Consider the following 19297-nt stretch of genomic DNA (forward strand, 5'->3'; position numbering starts at 1 on the left):
ATCTCATGATCCCTGGTTGCCTGTCTGTCTGCCAGCTCCTCTGGCGACAGGCCTCTGCCAAAGCTAATGACGCTGTCTGGTTTTTCCAGACCCACAGGTGCACCCTGATCCTCAGGTGCCTTCCTAGATTCCATCCAGGCCTTCAGGGCTTTGTAGAACTCAGGTTTGTTTTTGCACCCTGCGTGTGGAACTTTGAGCTTCCTGCAAAAAAAACTCAGTTGCTTCTTTGTGTAGTCATCCAGCTTTGATGCATCCCATTCTAGCTCCTGCGCACCAGAGGCTATGGATTCTCCTCCATCAATGCTGTTTGTGCCAGGCATGCTTGCAACACTAGGGATCTTCTTCTTTAGCAAAATTAAAAATCAAAAAGTCTGTGGCTAAGATACTGGACTGTAATCACTATGCAATGGTCAGTAGCTAAGGTAAAACACTGCAAATGTAAATTCGCGAATCCTCACCGCTGCGTCCAATGTAGGAAGGGGGAGTCTCTGGTTGGCGCAGTGCAGCACTGGCGACAAGCAGGGCCTCTCTTCCCCGTCAGGGCTGAGGGTTACCTTCAAGACAACCTCTGCTTAACCTCTAGGTAGTGTGGCTTAAGCAGTCTTAGGCTAATCTCTGGGGCATATAGGGTTAAACATTTGCAACATTACACCATCACCATCACCACCAACCCACCACACAATGACACCAAACTGTATTTGTAAAAATATATATCTTTTATATAAGTTTCAAGCAGGCTTGTAAATACAGTCTTGGTTACTTTCTTGTAGGCAGGTTCCAGTTATCTTTATCAGTAGTCACAGTTCTTAAATAAACGCACTCTTTTGGGCCTTCTGCCCAGCTTTAAGAAGGTTCAAGTGTCTGAGAGCGCTTCAAGGCGCTTCCTGCTGTCTCAGCTCCAGAAATGAGTCACCCTGCGGGGCTCGACTCGGGGAGAGGGGGCCGCGGGCCTCAGAGCGTCAGGCGGGGCCTCGGGGGCCAAGAGCAGAGCGAGCCTCTGATTCAAGGGCGGCTCGCGCTGCCAGCAGACAGCAGCTGCGAGGCTCCCGGGGTGCCGGAGATCAGTCAGCGCGGTGCGAGCTCGGGTTGCAGGACGCTCGCACCGCGAAGGGCAAAAGACAGTACCTTGAACTTCTGGTGGTGATCTTTGAAGAGTACGGCTGCAGGGGGGAGCTGTCCCACGTCGCGTTGCTTCCTTGACGGGCGAGGCGAGCTGCGGCTCGAGGCAGCAGGTCACGGGTCACCCGGGGGCGGCGGTGCTCGATGGGGTCACAGGATCTTCACTCAGTCTTCTCTTCAGTCCTGACGGCGGCGGCTGGGTGTGGCGCAGTGGCAGTACGGTCCCCAAGTGCGGGACGTACCCAGCCAAAGGGCCGGTCGCGGTGATGCCCTTTCAGCGGGGCAGTCGGGCAGGACGCTGATAGCGGGGGAGGACAGAAGGGCGGCAGTCCGTCTTTGCGGGGGAGTCTACGGCGCTTGAGCCCAGTAGACCTCGATGCTTGGACCGGACGGGTCCTCCGTTACTTTGTTCTCGTGGGGCGAAAGGCAGACGCCGTTGCGGTGCTCGGGCCAGCGGTGGCTGGGCCTCACGATGCTAGGGTGGCTGGCTGAACCCACGGTCACGGTGTGCAGGGGGGGTAGATGCCCTCGTCCTCCTCAATCAGCGCTGCAGCGATAAGCAGCACACACAGCAGATGCCTTAGTCAGGGGGTAGCGCTCACTGTTCCTGGAGCGCTGGTCAGGGGGCAAGTTCACAGGCAAGCCCTTGGAGATCTTTTCAGCAGAGTTTGGCACAAAGTAAAAATAAAAAGCAAAAGTCTCTTGTAGTCTTTTCTCTTCCTCTCCTTTGGCAGCAAGGCACCAGACACAGGCCAGAGTCAGCACTCCTCCTTGTAGTCCTTCCAGGTCCTTCTCTTCGGGCAGAGTTTCTCTTGTAGCACAAACAGGATCTAATTTACAAGGAGCAGGGCTCCTACTTTTATACCCAGTTTCTTTTGTTCTAGCCAGCCAGGGGGGCCTCTGCATAACTGCTCCAGTCTCTGAGTACTTGTTGTGGGTACTTCTGGCTTCTGCATTCAGTGTGAGGGCAGGCACATCAGCCGCTCCCCAGGGGGGCGGAGCCGGCATTGTGAGGGCAGGAGTAGCCTGAGCACTTTGTTGACAAGCTTCGGTCCTTCCTGGGCCAGGTGCAGGCTGAGTCCTCAGTCGCTCCCCAGGAGGGCGGAGCCAGCATTGTGGAGGCAGAGCACAGCCTGATGCATCATTCAGGGGAAACTCCCACCACCCACTAAGGTGTCATCTGGCTATTCACTACCTGTCAACTCCCAGCCCTGTCACTCACACACACCAGACAGTCAGGTCCACATCCAAGCAGAGGCGGGCTGAAATGGTTAGGCAAGCAAATGCTAACTTTCTAAAAGTAGCATTTGCAAACACAGGATATTAAAATAAACTTTACTAAAAGAAGTATTTTATTATTCTGAGTTCAGGCATACTAAACATTAATTTCTACCATGTTCCCTGAGCCTGCTGGGATTATAGAGTGTAATAATTCCAGCAGCCCATCTGGCCTAGAAGGGAACAGGTAGCCTTACAATAGTGAAAAACGAATTTGGCAGTAATTCACTATTAGAACATGCCACACACATCAGGGCATGTTCTACCTTACACTTACAATGCACCCTGCCCTCAGGCCTACCATAGGGGTGACTAATATGAAGTTAAGGGAAGGTTTAGGGGCTGGCAAGTGTGTGCACTTGCCCAGCTAGCATGACAGTACCAGACTGCACGCAGGTTCTGCAATGTCAGACCCTAGACACATTTTAAGGCTGCTTCTGTGGGTGGCGCAACCAGCGCTGCAGGCCCACTAGCAGTATTGGCATTTACAAGCCCTGGCACTCCTGGTGCACTTTACTAGGGACTAACAGTAAATCCAATGAACCAATCATGGACATCAATCACATGTACACTTTACAGTAGGGAGCACTTGCACTGCGGCACGGGTTGGCCGTGGCGCAGTGCCCTGAGTAGCAGACACCAGCAAAACATTTGAGGCACAACAGCAAAAAGTGGAAGGGAAACTCACGCCAAGGTGCCAGGTCTAACACTAACCATGGGGGAAATGCAACAGTTGGCAATTTTACTGAAAGGCATTTAACGTTATAGAACAGATCACAACTAGTCTCTGCTGGTGACTCAAACACTCACTAACACATGTGCTACATTTACCGCAGCTTGAAAGTAAAGCACCTTACTTACAACCGTTTCACATATGTAATAAACAAACAAAGGTACAAAACGAGTACAATATTTAGGCAAGCGACTTATTGTTCAATAAATTGCAAAATATTTATCAACAGCTGATGCTATTTAACACATGGCACATACAAGGTAAGCAACTTATGGCCCAAAATAACAAACTATTACATGTACTATGTCAATTTTTACCAGTAACTGCAGAAATTTAAACAAATTTAATAAACTTGCTGCATAGCATTATGCAATGTAACGTAACAGAGGAACATCGTACTTCAAGGTACAAATACATGCAGTATTACCTACTGAGCCTCTACAAACTCCAAGGTTGCGATAAGGTTGCGATTGTAGGTTAATATTATATGCTAACCTGCTTATACCAACAAAACCAGGTACACTGGCTCAAGGAAATTGCGAGTTTAGCACATACCCAAAAAAACAAGGACTAGGCCTACATATAGACAAGTACGTAGGGCCATACACATTTCCCTTCAAAATTACCCCCATTGAGGGTGGGGTAATAAAACATAAGGGTTTATATTTATTCTGCACCCCAAAATAAGGACATTTGGTCGTGTTTCCAGCTCAAATATTTGGATACATCCCCAAATAACAGTGCACAATAAATTAACCCATTATGGTATAGTTATATATAGGTATACGCATATGTGTGTATAGCATATAAAGTTAGAAATTTCATTGTAAGTATGCATATAATTAGAAGTGAGACCCAGAATAAAGTACATATGTGCATGTGAATATATATAGAGACTGTTCATATATGCTCCCTTTAACACTAACACACTGCATTACACCGGTGTTAACCCCTTCGCTGCTAGGCCTCTCCCCACCTGCCCCCACCCCCCCCCCCCCCCTGTGCGTAGCCTTTTTTTGGTTATTTGGGGTAGTTCGTGCTTAGGCTCCTGTAACTTTTTTGATCACATAAGGTATCCATGTCACATTTGCGTCCTCTTCTTCCAACATCATGATGATTCTAGAGGTATCCAGGGTTTGTGGATTCTCCTGGAGGGGACCCAGGAGTTATCCAAAATACAGCTAAATGTAGTTTTTGGGGGAAAAAAGTGCAGCAAATGAAAACATCTGTTTTTTTTCCCTGCAAATGGTATCCGCAAAGGATTTGTGGGCTAAAATCATTATTTCCCCCAGCTTTTAGGGACCAACCAACTTTTTTCAGAAAACCAACATTTTTTACACAGTTTTGGCATTTTACAGGGATATAGCTTATTTTTGCTATTTTTTTGTGCTTTCAACCTTCTTCCAGTTAATGGTAGAAATGGGTATGAAAGCAATAATGGATCTTGGAAAGCTATACATGTTAGAAAAGTAGACAAATCTGATTTCAGCAAGGGGTCATTTGTGTAGATCTTTAAAGGTTACTATATTGAAACTAATTGAATGTGTTAGGGCCGTAGTACATGCTCCCATAGGGAAATGTGAGGTAGTGTTTAATACCTGCAGGGATTAACAGAGGGCACCATAGGTGCAACAAACATCATAATTGGACACTAAATGTCTAGTTGGTTGTCATGTGGTGTACCAATAGGGGTGTGCATGGTACTTTTTCCACTCTAGAAGTTTTGCAAAGTTCCAAATTTTCGCCCTCCACATAGGGTGTGAGGTTTCCTAGTTTCTCTTTGCCATTGTGAAGCTAGTAAGTCACTTTCTATGTTAACATATCCGAGGCAAGCGACACATGCCTCAAAGTGCAGTTCATGAAGTGCTAATAAAAGGCATAACATGATTACAATACTCAATAACCTGCAAAGTATAGATAGCAGCTCCCCCTTCTTTCTTACGAACACATTTTCTAAAAGAGTGTATTTCCTGCCCTTCCTGGTAAGAATAGAAATTGGCAAGCCAATGCCTAGAGTATGTTGCCGTATGTAAGCCGGTGGTTTCTTTAAAGGACAAGCCTGGCGGGAGTCAGGAAGGGTAGGGGATGAGATCACAGAAGTAGCCATTGGTCACTTTATTCATCTGCATCAGCTGTACTTGACACGTGTCTTGGAGGGATGCAGAAGAGTGTGAGATTGACTTCATTCGTGCAACTTGATGAGCCACCATGGAAAAGCGGCAATAATACGATTAGCTCAATTTTTTTTTTTCTTCTGCGACCATGAGCGAGATCAGCTCAAATCTACGAGTTACTTAACAGACTACAGGTGGTGAGTATGGCCACTCAGTCAGGCTTTGTATGAGAATCTTTCTAGAGTAAATTACATTGATACCAAGGGCTATTGAGTCCCACCATGAGTAAGACTTTCTAGGTGAATGAGACCCACTAAGGCATGGGTACTCAGAAACTTTCTCTCAGGGGCCAAATTTACAGTGTGGTTTGTGTCTGAGGGCTGCACCAGTGGGGGTGGGATCAGTGGGGAGGGGGCGGTGTTAGAGCAACAACAAAAAACTGACCGTGAGGTTAATCACTCGTCCCTGCAGCGGACTCCTTCGTCCACTGAGCCACCAGACCTGGCATACACACATCTCTCTCTGTCTCCCTCCCTCTCTGTCTCCCTCACTCACTCTGTCTCTCCCTCACTCACTCACACTGTCTGCCTCTCCCTCCCTCTGTCCTTCCCTCTCCCTCTGTCTCCTTCCCTTCCCTCTGTCTCCTTCCCTTCCCTCTGTCTCCTTCCCTTCCCTCTGTCTCCTTCCCTTCCCTCTGTCTCCTTCCCTTCCCTCTGTCTCCTTCCCTTCCCTCTGTCTCCTTCCCTTCCCTCTGTCTCCTTCCCTTCCCTCTGTCTCCTTCCCTTCCCTCTCTCTCCTTCCCTCTCTCCTTCCCTCTGTCTCCTTCCCTCTGTCTCCTTCCCTCTGTCTCCTTCCCTCTGTCTCCTTCCCTCTGTCTCCTTCCCTCTGTCTCCTTCCCTCTGTCTCCTTCCCTCTCCCTCTGTCTCCTTCCCTCTCCCTCTGTCTCCTTCCCTCTCCCTCTGTCTCCTTCCCTCTCCCTCTGTCTCCTTCCCTCTCCCTCTGTCTCCTTCCCTCTCCCTCTGTCTCCTTCCCTCTCCCTCTGTCTCCTTCCCTCTCCCTCTGTCTCCTTCCCTCTCCCTCTGTCTCCTTCCCTCTCCCTCTGTCTCCTTCCCTCTCCCTCTGTCTCCTTTCCCCTCCCTCTGTCTCCTTTCCCCTCCCTCTGTCTCCTTTCCCCTCCCTCTGTCTCCTTTCCCCTCCCTCTGTCTCCTTTCCCCTCCCTCTGTCTCCTTTCCCCTCCCTCTGTCTCCTTTCCCCTCCCTCTGTCTCCTTTCCCCTCCCTCTGTCTCCTTTCCCCTCCCTCTGTCTCCTTTCCCCTCCCTCTGTCTCCTTTCCCCTCCCTCTGTCTCCTTTCCCCTCCCTCTGTCTCTCTCCTCCTTTCCCCTCCCTCTGTCTCTCTCCTCCTTTCCCCTCCCTCTGTCTCTCTCCTCCTTTCCCCTCCCTCTGTCTCTCTCCTCCTTTCCCCTCCCTCTCCTCCTTTCCCCTCCCTCTGTGTCTCTCCTCCTTTCCCCTCCCTCTCTCTCTCTCCTCCTTTCCCCTCCCTCTGTCTCTCTCTCTCTCCTCCTTTCCCCTCCCTCTGTCTCTCTCTCTCTCCTCCTTGCCCCTCCCTCTGTCTCTCTCTCTCTCCTCCTTTCCCCTCCCTCTGTCTCTCTCTCTCTCTCCTCCTTTCCCCTCCCTCTGTCTCTCTCTCCTTTCCCTCACTTTCCGGTAGGGAAAATGCTTGTCCGCACTGTGCAATCATTGCAAACGGCATCTTGCACAGTGCAAGCGGTCGTTTTCTGCCGCTCAAGTAGATTTGTACTTGAGCAGCAGTTTTCTCAATGCGGACAGGTAGTTTCTCATCGCGAGCATACGTGACCACTCGCTATGAGAAACCTGACCTCCCTGCATTGGGAATCTTGCCGGGAGGTCTATTTTCCACGCTCGCGATCGGCAACTTGATGTTGCTGATCGCAAACGAGGAAAAATTCTTGCTGGGATGTCATTTTGCTCGCTCGCGGTCGCCAACTTGACATTGAGGACCGCAAGCAAGCAAAGAATGCCCGCCACGCTATGCGTTTTTGCACTGTGCTATGTGCAATTCACGTAACACATATTACACGGGTATAGCGTAGTCCTACACCCAGGGTAATCAAGAACCACTGTTTCCCATTGAGATATGAGGCCTGTAGGAGAGCGAGGTGAAGCTCTGTTTATAATAGCATAGCATACAAAACAAGTGAGAATTTAGGCCTCAACCATGGGAAAGTGCTCTATGCTGGATCCGCAGCAACTCTTCCATCATCCAATATTCTTCTACATTGGACTAACACCGGGGCGCCCCTTGAGTGCTGTGCTTTGCTGGGCAAGACTCGCATACCTCCGCAGCGCGTCACTGCTGTGAGGGAGCTCCAGAGATGGTCACTTCTGCCCATAGTGCCTCTGACTCTGACCTCTTAGTTGTTAATTGGTAATAAGTTATTTTGCAATAAGAACTACTCAATCACATAAACACCAAGGTTAGTAGAATTGTCTTGTAGCAGTTTCTCTGCTTGGGGTTTTAAGCTCAAAGAGCAGAGGGCCAGAAAATGTCCTCTGTTTCACTGCCTTTAATCCTTCTTTAGCACCCTTCTCTTTAATATGTTTACTGAATGTAAAACATCTTATGTTTTCTTCAAAAAGTCTGACCACTTGTGATGCCACTCCTCCAGGGTGGACCTCTCAGCCAATGTAGCACAGCTGAATGTATCCTGCTCTTCCTATGGGCTGTGTCCACTGCTCTAGAGTGGATTCCTTGGGACTGTTGTGTTTTTCTACAATGGCTGCTCCTCTTCCAATCAGGGTGAACTCCATATAGCATTTGCTTGTTGGTTACTCATTCCTTGATGTAATGGGATTGTATCCAGCTTACGTAAACTAAATGCAACATTTTATGGAAGTCAATGACGAATGTTCTGTGCCTTTTGCTTGACCTCAATTTATTACCACAGCTTTGGTGTTTTGCCAAAACCAATAGGCTGAATCAAAGCGAACAAACAGGGTGGCCTAGCAGTGCATGTACCAGTGTTGTCTAAACAAACTCTGCCGTGCAGAACACATTTTTCTCGTGCCCAGATTATCAGTAATTCTCAATCAAAGTTTATTTATACAATTGCATTACAATTCCGGGCAAGAAGTGGGCATTGTTGGCACTTCAGTTCTCATCACATCAAAGCTTGGCGCTGCTCAGTTTCAACGCAGACTGAGAGGAACATGTGAAAATTGTTCGCCTCCACCCTTCTAAACCAGTTTTTCAAGACTGTTGGGATAGAAATGCCCCTCTAATTTTGACAGGCCTGCAGCCTGCCCTGAGTGCTCCAGCTACAATGATGCATGGATCCCTGGTGGTCATTTTAAATCATGGGTGAACTCCGATCACTCATGTACTGCATGACCTAGGCCTGTCTCATGGATTGTGGAATAGACTGGTAGGAGTACCCAATGCCCTACCCTTATAAGTGGTAAAGAGCTACTAGTCTTAACAAAAAGGTAAGTAGTGCGGGCACAATGGTGGCATCAATAATGATGATCAGTGGTGTGGGCAGACCATTTTACCGGCCTACTGGCCCACTCATGTAAAAATCTGCTGCTGTGTACTGAACTCACCCTTGCCCTAGACTGTGCTGGCATGTATCGCTGTGCAGTGCAAGTGTGTGCATGATGTATGTGTGCTTCGGAGTGCTACAATACATGGTGGCCTATGGGTTCCATATTTGAAGCCCAGGGTCTTGAGGAGGGCATGTGGAGAAGGAGAACTCTCAGACAGATTTGTGGATTTCTAAGAGCTGGCTGGGACACACTAGAGGGAGAAAGGCTCTCCTGTGCACTTCACAAAGGACTTGTAGTGTCCAAAGTACAGTGGGTCTGGGTAAAACTGAGGCAGGAGATGGGGCTGATAAGGGAATCATGCAGAGTGGAGCAGGGACCTTTGGTAGGCTTATGTCTGTGAGGCTTGCATTCGGGTGCCATTAAGAAGGAACTCTTGTGGCTTGTGTTCTGGGGCTATCTGGGTTGGAGTAGCTTGTGCTGTGACAAGCTGCTTCCTGGGAAAAGAACAGGACAGAGCAGTGGGCACTTCAAAGAAGGCACCCGCCACATGAACTCCACAGCAGGAGACACTAAGGGGCATAATTACAAGCCCCTTGCGCTGCTTTTCGTCACTTTTGTGACGCAGCAGCGGCGCAAAAGATGCGCCAAGGTGCGGGGTATTTACAACGTGAAACATCTGGGAGATGCGTCCTGTTGTAAAACTCTGCGCCAGAAGGAGGCGTTCCAGCACAGGAATGCCTCCTGAAAGTGGCTGAGTGAAATCTACAAGATTTCACTCAGTCATTTTGGTGCCCATGCTGCGTCAAAACCCTGGGCCTGCTTGAAGCAGGCGTAAGGATTGATGCAGCATTGGAATAATAGGGCCCCCCAGCATTGCTAGAGCTGCGTCGTGTTTTTGACGCAACTCCAGCAATGCGACACTTTTACGGCACAGATGCGCCGCATTGTAAATGCAGCGCAACCATGTTGGCGTAGGCATGGCGCACAATAAGTGGCGCATCCCTGCTCATATGCAGGGATGCACCACTTATTGTAAATATGCCCCATAATCGCATCTGTGTCTGAAAATTATTTTTAAAATGGGGAGCTGAAAGCTCCCTGATTGTCAACCACCGAGCAGCCAGTGGCTGTACCACAACGTGGAGAAGCTCAGTAAGAGTTCTGCCTTGTGTGACCAGAAAATTAAGGTTTGTCAGTCTCCCAGCTGGGTGAAGGGACAACTCCGTGGGAAATCAAGACCAACTGCCCTGGAACAAGGAGCATCAGTGCCTGCCTCCAGAGACCAGAGGACCCTATGAGAAGGAGAGCCTGGTGGAGCAAGGTCCACTGGGAGATCCTGGTGAGTTGATGCCATTAGTGAGGTGTGAGATAGCAGTTCTTGCACTGATCGGGCCATTGTCTGTGTGCAGACTGAAGTCAGCAGCCCAAATGCCAGACCGGACCCCATGAATAAAACTGATGTTACTGCTATGGCTATGTCTCGGGGATCATTATGTCCTCCTGTTGCCTGATGCATTCTCCCTCCCTGATGTGGGTGTATTGCTCTCGAAGGAGGAGATCTTTTTGTCAAGTATAACATGCCCTCTTGAGAATGTTGATTTATTCCCTCTTTCGTTTTTTCACTTCTTTTTTATTATCCTCCTTTTGCCTTGTAGGACAAAATATGTGACCTGTGTCCTAAAGATCATTCTTATTGTTCATGATTATCCTTTTTACATTTAGGGGATGGTTAATTGCATTTCCTGAATATTACCTTGGCATGTATTGTGACTTTGTACTGCACCTAAATAAACTAATAAAAGATATTAAAAAAAAAAAGAATACAACTGATGTTGTCCATGTGCAGACCAAAATCCATTACCCCATATGCCAGAGGGGCCCACTGTAAAGAAAGATGTTGCTTTGTTGATTGGGCCATTGCCCGTGTGTAGACTAATGTCAATGACCCCAAATGCCAGAGCGGACCGCATGAATAAAGCTGCAGTTGCTCATATGCAGACTAAATTCTGTGACTCTGTACACCAGAGCGGGCCGCCATGAAGAGCAAGGGCCTTTGCCCTGAGGGCCAAGATGGATGGCTTCACCGGGTGCAGCATGTAACCATGATGAAGCAGTGGCCTCTGGCCCTTGTGCCCAGTGTCCCCACTTAGACACTGAAAGGTGAGTAACTGTGCCAGACCTGCCAGCAGGATCAGAGGAACTGTATGCATCATCTGAAGGAGTGCCCTGGATGACCACCCGACAAACCACCAGAGTACTGAGCACTCCCCGGGTCTTCTGCATCACAATACCAGAGGGAGTGGGTAAGACTAAGCGCCAGGCTATGTCTTGCATGCCTCAGCCAGACCCGCTAGTGCAAGTGGTTTGCCCTTCTGTACACAAAGTCCTCAGATTCCAAAGGGAAAAGTTGGCACGGAAACTGGAAATACAAAACATAACGTTTATTACACCTCATGAGGTGGTGCTATAATTCAACCAGTACCCTTCGGTTCTGCGAGAAGTAGCACAAAGGGCTACTGGACACATGGTTGATTTATACCCATACAGGGGCTCAAAAGAAGGCGGTATAAAGCATAAGAGCACATTTTATGTCCATACAAGGTAATATCGAGAAGCACAATCGATCAGTGGGAGGAGCTAACAGCCTTGGGGTCTCGGCTAACACATTCCAATCGAGGGTTAACAATTAACAGATGTGGACCCTAACGGTCAGCAGCAAACACAGAGATGCTATTAATAGCCTGTTGCCGGGCAGATTCAAAGGCCATGAGCAGAAAGGTAGGACAACGCACATGGTCGACACGAGGTAGCGTGTGACAGACAAAATGGCTGCAGTGAATTCAAAATGGATGCCGTCAAATGTCAAGTTCACGGTTAAACCAAGATGTCTTTTGCTAACGCTCAACTTAATCGCCGTAAAATTACAACAGACGACCCTTTTAGCGTTAGCTAAAGACATATGCTCTTTTGGGGTAATATGTGCATTCATCTTGTATATCTATACACATTATATTTGTCACTTCTTTATCCAATGTCTGTTGAGCTTTCATGGCATTTCTCTTAGATGGTATACAGGCAGTTATGCACATAGAACATAACATTGGGCCACAATGGATACACATACAACAGGTGAAAATCACTGCAATTGCAATACATAGAATAGTCAATAATTTCCAACCCCAGGCAGAAACCAGAGCCCAAAACCATCCAGCAAAAGTCCAGGTGTCATTTTTGACATGAATATCAGAAGCGATTTTATGCAATTTGAGAATTGCTTCATATACAGAAGGCGAGTTGTCAGGGATAAAAACACAACAGCTACTTCCGATGACTTTACATGAGTTACAATTCTAGCCACTTGCAACTCCTCCGTAATATTTCCTAGGGCTACAGCAGTTTCGTTAGCAACAGCCTCCACAACTCTATTCAATCGTCGTATTTTCCTACTATTTAATGCAGCACCTACGAAAGGAAACAAGCCTAAATTAAAATCAACATATTGCTGCAGACTAGTGTCTGTCTGGTCTATATCATCAATCCGTATTGTCCGTTTATAGCAATTCATAGAAATGTTTCTAAACAATTTAAAATCTCGGTGATAGGAAGCAGGTGCTAGAAAAACAGGTGGTAATAGGAAAGAAACATAACATATGCCAGACCACCCTACAGGCAATCTGTGATATCCATGACTTCCACATACTAGATATGTGTTATGTGAAGCCAAAAAGGTACTCTCATTTATTCCATCCATATTTAATACAACAACACAATCACTAGTTCTAACTGGAATTCGTCCAGTACTTTGCACACACAGGTCTGCCTTTGTCCGTGTTACAGTAATTACAGATTCATTGCTTGTGGTAGAGTCTCTTGTGTGGGTGAAAACATAAGGCGTAGAAGCATTGTCCGGTCGGTATTCTTCCCATTCCCATATAGTTCCATTTGCTTGGGGATACCCATGTTCATCTTGGTAGTACTCTTTATTCAAACGAAAGAGAAGTCCATCTACTGCAGGTTTTTTGTTCGAAAAGAGAAGAGTGTACCAGGCTCGACAAGAACCATTATGCGAAAAAGGAAGTGGAATAAACGGTGTTCCACCTTTCTTCTGGTGAGCTGGAAGCATACCTCATATCCAACAATTTGTAGTGTTCGTGGCGTGTGAGTGTGGTGGAGCATCTGAACAAACGTATTATTCAAGTAGGACCCTCGATGCTTATACTCATGATACGGAAGAGTGAAATGCTGATGCTCTTCCGGAATGGGAGTAGTAGGAACCACAACAAAATCACGAGCAGGAATCATCATTTCAACAGACCAAGTGATCACTGCTATAATTGTCAAAACAACAAAAACACCCAAAACTCCTAAAATCTTTTTCTTAGTAGTTATCATAGTCACAAAGTCAAATCTTCAAACTAAAAAAATAGAAAAGCAAAAATAGTCAATGAGCTCTTTACCCTGGGTAGACGTTGGTTTCTTCACCACAGATCAAGACAGGTGTCACTACACTACGCAGGGCTGATCCCCCTCCCTTGTCATATTAGCTTTCCGTTTCCAATACCCAGAGCGGTTGCTCAACCAGTCTCGCAACAAAAAAAAAAACTGTAGATCACTTCCTCGATCTCAAATTGTATCGCGCTGCTCCAGGAGTTGTCTGGTCCGGGAAGAACTCCGAAGATCCGTCAGGTGATACAGCAGGGCCTTTCTCCGTAGTCAGGATGTCTCGATGATCGGTCAGCACAGCAGGTTCCACCAAGGTCGACAATACCTTCCGGCAATGAGTGCTATGCACCCAGTTCTTCTTGTTGGTAACGTGAACTGCCGTTCTTGTGGCGAGGAGCACTTGTTCCGGTCCACGCCACCTCGGTTCCAGGCTGCTTGACCTCTCGAAGACCTTCACCATGACAAAGTCACCAGGACGGAGTTCATGGCCCTCACCTTGGGATTTATCGGGGAGCGCTTCTCGAACCTGTTGATGAATGGAAACCAAGCTATCAGTTAATTGTGCCAAATAGTCATTCATTAAAACACAAGGAACATCATACACAGAACTTGGTTTCGGAACTCCCCAAATATTCATTGGCCGTCCGAATACCACCTCATACGGGGTAAGACCCATCCTAGAATGTGATACTGATCTGATGGACAACAATGCCAATGGTAACGCATCTGGCCAAGTCACATTCGTAGAAGCTTGGATTTTCGCGATTTTCAGCTTCAGGGTAGCATTATACCTTTCCACCAATCCTGCTGATTGTGGATGGAAAACAGCATGGAATTTCTGCTTGATTCCTAATCCCTTCAGAACATACTTGATAACTTCCCCAACAAAATGAGGTCCGTTATCATTCCATAGGAGCCTGCAAACACCGAATCTAGGGAAGATCTCCTTCAATGGCACCTTAGCAGTAGTAATAGCAGTATTATCTTTTGTGGGGTATGCCTCAATCCATTTACTGAAAGCACATACCACCACTAGAACATACTTCAAATTAGTACACCGCTCAAGCTGAATGTAGTCCATCTGCAGGACTTCAGAAGGTGCAGTTGGTGTGACAAAACCTCCAGATGGAACTCGCGTTCCTTTTCCAGGATTGTATTGCAAACAAATCAAGCAGGACTGTACTACTCTTTTAGCTGTGCTACCAATTTCTGGATGCTCCCAAACTTGCGTAAGCATTCTTGTTATTGCGGAAGCTCCAACATGTGCTAGCCCATGTGCCATCTGAACCATAGGCTGTACGAAAGCTATAGGTAGCTTCCATCGATCCATCTGCTTGTTTCTCCAACAACCTTCGTCATCTAACTCTCCATCTTTAGACCACCGCTCACATTCTTTGTCAGAAGCTGTTTTCTGTATCTCTCGCACTTCTTGCCTAGCATCGTGCCACCTTTCAGCTTGTGACTTCACTACATACATGGGAGTAGTGTTTCTCTGCATTGCAGTTTCACGTGCTACGCGGTCTACAAAGGCATTTCCCTGGCCAATTTTGTCTGTTACTTTCTTATGAGCACTGCACTTCACAATAGCTACTTTCTTCGGATATGTCAATGCAGTCAAGAGATTGTGCACTAATTCTCCATGCATTATCTGTATTCTGTGAGGTGTAAGAAAGCCTCTTTCCTTCCAGAGTAGGCCAAAATCATGCGCTACTCCAAAAGCATAGCGGCTATCTGTGTAAATGTTCACACACAAACCAGCACTGAGCTCACATGCTTGTGTCAGAGCTATCAATTCAGCTGCTTGGGCTGATTTCTGTGGTATGCGAGCTGTCTCCACTATTGTTTCAAGCGTGGTAATTGCATATGCGGCTGAAGTCGTACCATCTGGTAGCTTCAGGCAGGACCCATCAACCCACAGTTCACCATCCACATCTGGAAGGGGCGTATCCTGTAAATCAATGCGACCCTTTGTACGTTCCTCAGTCAGAAAAATACAATCGTGCGTTTCTTGTGACTGAGGCTGGGTCACCGGATATGGCAACAAAGTGGCTGGATTCAAAGTTGCACATCTCTTCAATGTAATGTGGGTAGCTAGCAATGTCAGTTCATATCCTGTGAGATGAGCGCTAGTTAAGTGCTGCATCTTTGTCTGATTCAAAAGGGCATCAACAGCATGTGGTACTAGCACTAACAATTTGTGTGACAAAACTATTCCCTCACTCTGTCGAATTGACACAGCTGTTGCTGCAACTGAGCGAAAGCACCCAGGTAATGCTCTAGCAACAGGATCAAGAACTGCTGAGAAATATGCACAAGGACGTTGCTTATCTCCGTGTAACTGAACCAACACTGACAATGCACATCCATCTTTCTCATGTACGTAAAGTGTGAAAAGCTTTGTGTAAGCTGGTGTACCTAACACTGGTGCTGAGCAAAGAGCTTGTCGTAACTGTCGAAAAGCACTTTCACATTCCTCTGTCCATGGAGGAGGTACTGGAGTATCTTTCGTCAAAAGTGCTAATAAAGGCTTAACAATGTGAGAAAATCCCAGAATCCACTGTCTACAAAAGGAAGTAAGACCCAAGAATGCACGTACTCCTTTCTGTGTGGTGGGAACTGGCGTATCTAAAATTGCTTGTATGCGATCTGATGTCAATGCACGTCCCTCCTTAGACAAAAGGTGACCTAAGTAGGTCACCTTTGGTCTACAATATTGCAACTTCTTTCGAGATACTTTATGGTGATGTAAAGCAAGGAAAGAAAGCAAAGATAGAGTGCATTTTTCACACTGTTCTGGGGTGCCGGCTGCCAACAAGATATCATCGACATATTGAATGAGAGCCACACCTTCGGGCAATGCAAAAGAATCAAGTTCCCTCTTTAATGCGTGACTGTAGATACTCGGACTCTCAGTATAGCCTTGATGAACTCTACAAAATCGGTGCGATCGATTATTCATGGTGGAACCGAACAAATATCGGCTGTCAGGATGAATAGGGATCTAAAAGAAGGCGTTCTTCAAACTATAACAGAAAATGTAGTGGCAGTCGGAATAATTATCATTTAAAATGACTCATACCCCTTCAGGAAAACATCGTATTGTGGCTCTAAAATCCTTCAACATATCCAGGCCCACAATATTGTCTGGTGTATTAGGAGAAAGCAAAAACGGGCATGGTGCACTGAATTTATCAACATAAAATGGAAGTGGTTGTGACAATGGGCTAAGGGAAGGTGTTCCATCGAAAGCTATTGAAGTAATAGTTGTGCCAGACAGGGGAGCCCTCGGAACCAATTGCTTAGACAGAGCGCTACGTGTAGCCCCTGTATCAACCAGAAACCGATCAGTAGAACCCAAAACATGTGCTGTAACATAGGGACCCGTCTGATCTACTGGAACTTCAACTGATTCCTTACCCCATCCTAGGCAATCCTATGCATGAGCAGAATCGTACAGATCAGGCTGAACATAATCGGACATTTGATATTGATTATGCCTATCAAAAGTGTTCTGTCTATACTGTGGGTGTATATTTGTATCGGATCGGGCACGATCATTCACATTTCCCCGAGCCTCCGAGGATCCTGAACCATTTCTCCCTTGGCCCCGCCCACGGGCATCCTGGTGTGGACACAATAATGGGCAATTACGCATCCAATGGCTAAGCTGCTTACAATATGCACATTGATTGACAGATAAATTTGTACGAGTGTAAGGAGTATTGAGAGATGTTCGTCCACCTCTGTCATAGTTTCTATCAGGGCCCCTATCATAACCTCTAAAAGGCGGACCATGAACCTGGGCCATCATAACTTTAGTTTTAAACTCTTTAGATTTCTTGTCCTCATTCCCCTTCGCTTCCCCTTCGCTTCCGCTTCTTGGCGCTCATAATATTTAGCCATTGTTAAAACAGAGGCCGGAGAGGAGGTAGTCCAAGAACTTTCGCTAGCTTTTTAACGGCTGGCTATCCCTGGTAACAGATTCGTAACATATTTATCGACAAACAAATGCCTGCCGGTATCATCTGTTAAAGACTGGCCTCTAAAATCATGAAAAGCTTCTTCAAAACGTGTGAAAAAATCAGAAACCGATTCATCAGCCTTTTGTTTACACGATGCTAAGACAGTCCAATCAATCTTTTTAGGGGGGATTATCGTTTTAAGTTTAGTCAAAATGGCGGCAGGAAGAGCTAATATTAATCGATGCGGTTTTTGGGCGGGCTTTCTGTCCGCATCAAGTTGTTCCAAATCTTTCCACTCAGCACCAAAAATAACACGGTCATCAATTTTTCGAACAGTTCTCCACATGTCTTGGGGCAAAATTAGACCGAAAAACAAATCTATATCACATAAGGTCATAGTACAGGAATTTAAAGCGCCTTCGACTTCCTCATAAAAGGCTGCTGGATCAGGCAATGCTGTTTTAAGCGCCATTACATCTGCTCTATTCCAAGGAGTGTACACCCAATTATAAATAAAATATCCTTTAGAATCAACAGACGTTTTATCATCACTATCACGGGTTCCTTTAGGAGGAACATACAAGGGCGCGGCTTCCCGCATAGGTCTCATTACAGCTGGTATTATCTTATCTGTCACGAAGATAGGAGACTGCGCCTCTCCGGGCGGATTGGACTGTGGAACGGCGTCCGCAATATTTTTCTGCTCCTTCAGATGACACGCCTCATCTCGTATTTTAACCAGTCGTCTAATCATGTCTTCTACCTGGGAAAAAACAAAAGAGCCATCACGCAAGTGTTTACGATCAGTTGCTATATCAGTAGGTTCTAACACTGAGGAATATTTTCGAAATATTTCCACAACTTCATCAGCGAATGTCGCAGTGAAATATATCTGCTCCTTTTCTGTCCAATCCTTTATAATGTCAAAAAGATCAGAAGCAGGATTAGCGCCACGTAATGCTTTACGAGCAGCTTGCCGAAGTTGGGATGCAGGGTCAACAGACAACATAGACCGGGTATCCCGTCCTTTCTGGTGATCCGAACCAGAGTCCTCGTCGTCTCCGGACGGGGCGGACGGAACGGCATACGGAGGTGGAGGTCGATCTAATAGCAAAAAATCATCTTGCGGTTTATTAAGGACAGGATAGAGAGGCTGTCGGACAGAATATTGGCCAGATATCTGCAATCTACGTTCTTTTTCCTCTTGCTCCTGCAGTTTTTTCGCTTCTTTCTTTCTTAACTCAAGCGCTTTCTCATACACACTCTTTTGCTGCTCTTTCTCAATCAGCGCTTGCTCACGCTTCTCTTGCTGTCGCACTTCTTTCTCCCACAGTTGCAAACTTTCAAACATATCACGTCTAGACCGTCGCTCAAACAAACATCGTTCCACATACTCAACCTTTCGTGCATCAAATGACCCATGCAGTGGCCAACGTAACTCAGGATCCTTCTTGGTATATTTGTGCCACAACGTGCTGTACATTATGGCAGAAAGACCAAACTTCACATACATATCTCTATTAGGTGTCCCCTCGGGGGGAGCCGGCTGCGATTCCTCAAGTCGTAAACTTGTACCCTTACAAAAGCAGCACAACCTTCGAAGTGCGCTAAAAACAGGCATTTCAAAAGAAACAGTGCAACATATACACTATTTATAGGGAAAGAGCGCTTAAGGTACCTTCTTAGTACGTTGCGCTATACAAATCAAAGTTGAGGAAAAATCCTCGCATTACCTGCCTATATGAGTTGCAACACATATATTTCCCACATACACATACACATCCAAGTAGACTAGTCTATTCCCAAATACAAATATGCCACGGTAAGCGTTTCCTAAAACAACCTTACCACTCAAGGGCATCCAAATTCCAAAACCTACAACAGGCGCCGCAAAACGGCTCTTACCAATCATAGGCTGTCCAGGTTCCAACTGCCAAGCTCTAAATTCGACCAAATGGTCACTGCACGGCAGACCAACAGAAGAGATCTCAGTCGAGGACCGGCGCCTCCTGGATGGTCGGATCGGACAGTAGGGAAGAACCGCCTCGGGTGCCAAGACTCGGGTCTCCTCTGGCAGCGATCGC

Source organism: Lissotriton helveticus, chromosome 1_1, assembly GCF_964261635.1.
Source record: "Lissotriton helveticus chromosome 1_1, aLisHel1.1, whole genome shotgun sequence".
Taxonomy (NCBI): domain Eukaryota; kingdom Metazoa; phylum Chordata; class Amphibia; order Caudata; family Salamandridae; genus Lissotriton; species Lissotriton helveticus.